The sequence below is a fragment of the Crocuta crocuta genome, unplaced genomic scaffold (assembly GCF_008692635.1).
Source record: "Crocuta crocuta isolate KB4526 unplaced genomic scaffold, BGI_CrCroc_1.0 scaffold289, whole genome shotgun sequence".
NCBI classification, from domain to species: Eukaryota; Metazoa; Chordata; class Mammalia; order Carnivora; family Hyaenidae; genus Crocuta; species Crocuta crocuta.
Genome location: NW_027533264.1, coordinates 1299625 through 1306533, shown reverse-complemented (window position 1 = coordinate 1306533; position 6909 = coordinate 1299625).

Below are 6909 nucleotides of genomic sequence, written 5' to 3'. Positions count from 1 at the left end.
GGCCCGTGTCAGGGCCTGCGCCGCCCCCCCCCGCCCCCGCGCCCCGCGGAATCTCAATGCCGCGCCGCCCGCCTCCATTCCGCCGCACGTTTCTCATCAGCTCCAGCCATACATCACCCGTGGCCGCGAGGGGAACAGATTTTCAATGGGAAAAGTTCCCCGGGAGGGTCCTCGTTGCTGATTCCCGCCGCGTCCGGCGCTGTCTGGCCCCCCGCCTTCACCCGGCCTGTCTGATGGGGACAGCCCCCAGGAGTAAGCTAAAGAGTGAGCTCCAAAAAGGGGGGGGGGGAGAAGAAGAAAGAAAAAAGAGTGAGCTCCAAAGCAAGGACTTTGGGTCACATGGGACTCGACCCAATCCCACTAACTTCTCGTAGCCTCTGGGTGACCTGGGAGAAGTTCTTTATGCTCCCAGAGCCTCGGTTTCCCCATCTGTAACAAGAGGCTCAACTTTGACCTTGCAGGGTTGTTGTGGGGGTCAACAACAGAGAGGGATAGCGCCCTGTGCTGTGCTCCCACACGGTGGCTCTCCATAGATACTAGTGCTCAGCCCTGCTGGGGGGGAAATAGGTTCCAGAATGAAGTGAGGAACACCGGAGTTGGAAGTAACTGAATCAAGCTACTGGAAAATACCAAAGGGAAAGCAGGGGGTAGCCAGCCCCTCGGAGTCCCCAGTCCCCCGCAGAGGCTGAGCAAACAGCAGGACTTGGGCTCCATCAGGGAACGAACATTTGACCCCAGCCCAGGTGCATCTGGGGTACAAGCAGAAGAGGAACTGCTTCTCAGGGTCAAGGATGGAGAGTTAGATGGGCCTGGAGGTGAGCCCCAAGGCTGGGCCACAGAGGGAGGCGGAACGGTTCTGAAAGGTCACCATAGGCTGAGTGTCAGGAGGCTATGCCCGTGGCAGAGGGCGAGGTGGTGAGCCCTGCCAACGAGTCAGGAAGCTGGGCTGTGGTTGAGACCTGCCTTTTTCCAGCTGTATGGCCCTGGGCAAGTCACTTAACCTCAGTTTTCCCATGTCGAAAATGGGGCTGACACTACCTCCCAGAGCATTTGTGAAGAATACAGGAGACACGGTATGTGAAAGGGCAAGAAACTCACCGACAGGCATTAAGAAGTCAGTGCCGAGGCTCCTGGCTGGCTCACTTGGTGGAGGATGCAACTCTTGATCTCCGGGTTGTGAGTTCAAGCCCCACATTGAGATGACTTTTTTTTTTAATCTTTAAAAAAAAAAATGGGTGAATTCCCATGCTCAATGCTGTTTCCATTCCGAGAGCCCCTTGAGGGACCTGGAGTCAAATAACTTGGCATTTTTAAATGGCTGCCTTGCCCGACAGAGTGACAGGCGTTCTGGGAGGAAGGAGAGGTGTGGGGGAAGGCTGTGGGTCTCAGGCTTAGGGCTCTGAGAGCCTTACCTCACCTCCTCAGGGCCTGGGTTACCCGTGCCTCCTGGAACACAGGTGGTTTTTTTCCTATCAACTTCAAAGTCCGGATGGAAAGCCGAGACTGACATGGACTTTGGAACCCCAGTGAGAAGTAAACTCACTCCTCAGCCTCTTGATTTTCCCAGCTGTGAAATGGGACCGTACATTGTGAGCCACTGATTATAAGGTGCTATTTGGACTGGTGAGTGACCTCTGGAAGTTACCTTCCACACAGGCTCCTACCGACCCTTCCCCCCATCTGCCACAGGATTATCTCTGCTGGCAAGACTACTCTACCAGCCCCCTTGGGGGACAGCAACCGCTGTCAATCGGGAAGTCCTTCTGACAGTCTATCTTAAATCTCTCACCACTTCCTTCAGGGAAAAGTTAAAGAACGAACAACAAAAGATAAATGCTTATGGATAGGCAGTGCCACACTATTTTTTTTAAATACCTCCCAAAGAGGACAGGGGGTGGGAATTAGCTTCGGACACAATGCTCTTTACACTAAACATCTTGGCGATAAATATAGCTGTGTAATTCTTTTTTTCTCCTTGGCAGAGAGAAAGGCTGAGGCTGGGCAGAAAGGCAGAGGGACCCAAAAATATAAATCAATATGTGACTTTAATATATGTGCTCTCGGTGGCTGTGTGTGCTGGGGGATTATTAGTAACCTTGATTCCAGCTCAGTGTCCATGTGAGGCGGGGAGACGCGCGGCCCCCGGGGAGGAGAAGAGAAATTAGGAAGCCAAATTCTTCTCCTGATTGACACCTGGGTAAACATTATCCTGGCAGAAGGGGAAGAAAAAAAGATCAATGCCGGGTATTTTTATCACGTTCCAGGGACGGACAGGGGGGGAAGTTAAAGACACAGTCCCCTCACCTCATTGCATATGCTCATCCTCCCGGAATAGGAGGCAGAGGCAGACGGGGTGGGACCCAGGTGGACAGGGGCAGAGAAGGATCAGATCAAAAGTGGGAGAGAAAGTGGGCATGTCCCAGGGAGCAGTGGCCTGATGCTTCTTTTGCCCCGGGCACTTCCGTGAGTGGCAGCAGGTGCGAAAGAGCGCGCTTTTAATGATGGGGCAAAGGCACCAGCTTTGATGAGCAGAATCACAGGCCACAGAGTCTAACATGAAGTAAGACGCAGTTTTTGCCGGAGGGCCAAGAGGCATTAGTCTTAATGGGGTGATCAGGGGGATGTTTCTAGTGGGAGGTTCCCAGGGCATGGGGAGGGGAGAAGTCCCAGCAGGGGCTGCGAGACTAAATAAGGGGGAGGGGGATCAGCACCCATGGGGAGAGAGGGGCATCCCTCTGGATTGTCTTGGGAAGTGGGTGTCCGTTCTACCGTCAGGAAAACCTGATTTGGTATCTGGCCTCCTCCCCCTCCTGGCTACATGACCTTGGCAAAGTGGTTTGACCTCACGGCGGCTCTCACTTTCCTCATCTGTGAGATGGAGCCACATAACTCCCACTCCTCTCTCACAGTTTTCAATGAGATCCTACAACACACTATGCAGTGGTGAGGAGCTATCGCTTTCTAGAACAACACCGTCCAAAAGAAATAGAATGTGAGACACATATGGGCTTTAAAATGTTTCAGCAGCCATGTTGAAAAAGTACAAAGAGGGATGCCGCGGGGGCTCAGACGGTTGGAGCATCCGACTCTTGGTTTCAGCTCAGGTCGTGATCTCACGCTTTATGAGTTCAAGCCCTGCATTGGGCTCTGCGCTGACAATATGAAGCCTGCTTGGGATTCCCTCTCTCTTCCTCTCTCTATGTCCCTCCCCCGCTTGCTCTCTCTATCTCTCTTGAATAAATAAGGTTCAAAAAAATAAGAAAAAGTACAAAGAAATAGGTGAAATTAACTTAGGCCATTTATAATGTTTATTTATTCATTTATTTTTAAGTAGGCTCCATGCCCAATGTGGGACTTGAACTCATGACCCTGAGATCAAGAGTCAGACACTCCAACTGAGCCAGCCAGGTGCCCCCAGCTTAATTTTTTTTTTTAATTTAACTCCATATATATCCAAAGTATTACCATTTCAACACGTGGCACTAGCCACATTCCAATGGCTCAGTGATCACATTGGCAAGTGGCTACCATATTGGACTAGTACAGATCTAGAATAAGAAGCCCACAGGGCAGGGGCTTTTGCTTCTGTGACAGTAGGAAGGGGCCTCTGGAAAGAGAGGGCAAACAGTGTGCCCCTATGAAATGCAAAGCAGAGCATCCTTTTGTGAGGGTCAATTTTCTTTTTCTTTCTTTTTTTTAAACATTTATTTATTTTTGAGAGAGAGAGAGACAGAGTACAAGTCAGGGAGAAGCAGAGAGAGCTAGAAACACAGAACCTGAAGCAGGCTCCAGGCTCTGGGCTGTCAGCACAAAGCCTGACGTGGGGCTTGAACCCACGAACTGGGAGATCATGACCTGAGCTGAAGTCGGATGCTCAACTGACTGAGCCACCCAGGCGCCCCTGTGAGGGTCAATTTTGTGACTGTGAAGAGGCCCCAGCGCCCCAGAAGGAGGCTCTGGGGCGGGGGGAGGGTGGTGGGCAGAGGATGCTGACCGATGACAGCGTCTTCCTTCAGCAGGTCCACCACAGGCCCCCAGTTCTCCTGGGCAGGGCCTGGCGCTGGGTGGACACCGAGCTCTCTGGCATCCCTTGGCACTTGGAGCAGCCTGGTGTGGAGGGACAAGGCGGCCGGCTGGACTTGGAAACTCCTTTCATTCCAGGTGCCTCTGCTTTCTGGCTGTGGGATCTAAGCCTCATGCCTTCCTGAGCCTCATGCCTATCAATGGGGAGGGTCATGTGCAAACCCATTCCAGCAAAAAAAAAAAAAAAAAGGATGCTTTGTAAGCTATGTGCATGTGTGAGGAAAGGAGAAAATGGGGGCGCTGGGAGGGGGAGCCCCTTCCAAGGTTGCCCCTTCCACGGTGGCTGTATTGCNCGGGGAAAGCAGGCTCCAGCTGGAGGAGGAGGGTCGGGGCAGAGGCCCAGGAATGGCGTGATTCTCCAGGAGCCACACAGCAAACCCAGAAACAGCTTAGCTGAAGCTTCCAGGTTTGGAGCCAGGACACCTGGGTCCTGCTTCTTGGCTATTCTCAGCACCAGAAATTGTGGGGAGGCTTGAACAGGGCTATTTCAGGGCAATGCAAAGGGCACTCTGGGCTGGCCGGGAGGCAGCCCCCTGGGTCTAGCCTGACATTTTCAGCTGATGCCGGGAGCTAGGGGAGAGGCTCTGGCCGCCTGGAGCTCTCGCGCCTCTGGCTGGTTGGTCTTGTGCCCAAGCGGCCCCAGCCCCACGCCCAGTGGTACTTCCGGTCCTGGCTACAGAATTGTCCTGCCAGGGGAAAGGTATGGGGAGACGCAGGAGGCTGCCCAGCACCCCCGCAGGGTCCTGGGAGCCATGGTAAGCTCTCAGTTAATAGCTTTTGCAGACTCTGCAGCTAAGGGGAAGGGCTAGGGTTTTAGGAGCTCTAAACCCTAAGAGGTCCAGCAAATGACCTTCAGAAGATCCAAGAGCACCCTTTCCTTCATCGAAAGCAAAACCTTGTGTATGTGCGTTTTTTCAAGTTCAGGGTCTAAGCTCTTGTGAAGGCTTAGAGGGGTCAGTGACTCCTAAAAGAGTAAGAACCACTGCTTTAGACACACACACTCACAAATACACACACACACACAATATACACACATATACATGTACACACGTACACACATTCTCTCTCCCTCTTCCTGCTACAGATTTCTTCCATCTTTCCATCCTGTACAGAACTCTATATACATCCTCTCTCCAAAGCTGCTATCAGCCCATTCTTCCAAGCTAGAGACTCGACGGGATCCCAACGCCTACCAAATGCAGTTTCAGACTCGCTGGTTTGGCCTTCAAAGAACCCTCCACCATAAAGCCCTCTCTTCCTAACACAGACAGGAACTTCATTTCCAGCCCAGCTCACGGGACTAACTGACCCTGCCAAGTGCAGCCCACCCTCCCTGCCTCCACCTTCCTGCAACCGCAGTCCACTTCCACGTGCTGGGACCCCACCCATCCCACAAGCCCTGCTCACTGGCCACCCATTCAGGGCAGCCTTTCACAGCCTAGTCAGAAATACCTGCCTTCCTCCCATTCATCTCCCACAGTTCCTTGCGTGTCCCAGGCCCTGGACCCTTATCTCTCAAAGCCTCACGCTTTGGGTCACTGGAGGTGGCACCTAGCTTGTTGCCCTGTGCAGGCTAAACCCCTCGGGGCCAGGGTCTGTCGGGGGTGCCCATGAGTCCTCTCTGAATCTATATCCCACTGTCACACTTCCTGTGCCGCTCCCCCCCTCCCCAAGGTAATACTAAGGTCAGATATGAGAAAAAATAGATGAAACAACATTTTGTAAATCACAATGTAAACTCCATTCCAGTGCTCCCCTCCTCCCAGGATCCTTCCTGGACTCCTGCCCGCCCTTGGCTCCAGTCCCTCTGGCCTCTCCCCCTCCCCCTAGTCCAGATGTCCAGAGCCTGAGCAGCTCAACTGGAGAGACTGTGTCTCTCTGAGTCTGGGTCTCTGTCTGGGTCCCCAGTAGGCATCTGGTCTCCCCCATTGGACTGGGATTGCTGGGAATGTGAGGACCTACCTTTTCTTTTTTTTTTTTTTTCTTTTTTTGGTCTTTTTTTCTTTCTTTCCTTTCCCCACTCCATTCAAATAAGGATTTCAAATGGCTTTCAGAGACACAGTGACAAGGTACAAAATGAGACAGGAAGCGAGGGGCCAAAGAGGTCCTGCCTTCCCCTTCCCCAGGCTCTGCCTCTGGCGCCCAACAAAGGGCACCTTTCCGAGCGGCCCATTGTGGGCCTTGGCTGAACCCATTCGGCCTCCTTTGCAGGAATCTCAGGTGTGGACTTGGCCGGTACCCTCCTCCCTCGCCAAACCACCAGGCTCTGCCGCCGACCCTGGCCCTGGCAGCAGCCGCTCACCTGACCCAGCCCTTCACGCTCTGGCTCTTTCCCTCCTGCCTCCATCTGCAACCACAGCACATCTCAGCTGTCTGATTAACTCAATTGATTAATTAAGCTCTAATGAGAGCTGTGACTCACCCCTGCAGCTGCTGACCAGGAGGCCAGCCATGCCGGGAAGGGCTTGGGGCCACCGGCGTGGGCCTAGGAGGGCCCAGGGGACAGGAGGCTCATGCCGGGGGCCGTTGGTAAGAGAAACACAAAGCTCGCCCGTGGCTGGGTGCCTGTGGGTGAGAGGGTCCTGTGGGCAGTCAGCTCCGGAATGACATATCTAGCATCAACTTTGCTGAAGGCAGGGAGGGCAGAGAGGGTTTATTGATGGGCTGAGAGGTGCAGGGAGGGGGACCAGATCCCCCTCAGCCTCACTGTGACTCGTGGGGCCTGGGCTGCTCAAGGCCCAGAAGGTACTGACCAAGCGGAGGCTGGAGGCAGAACACAGGGGCTGGGCCCAGCCCCCCCCCAACCCCCCCCCACTCCCACAGCTC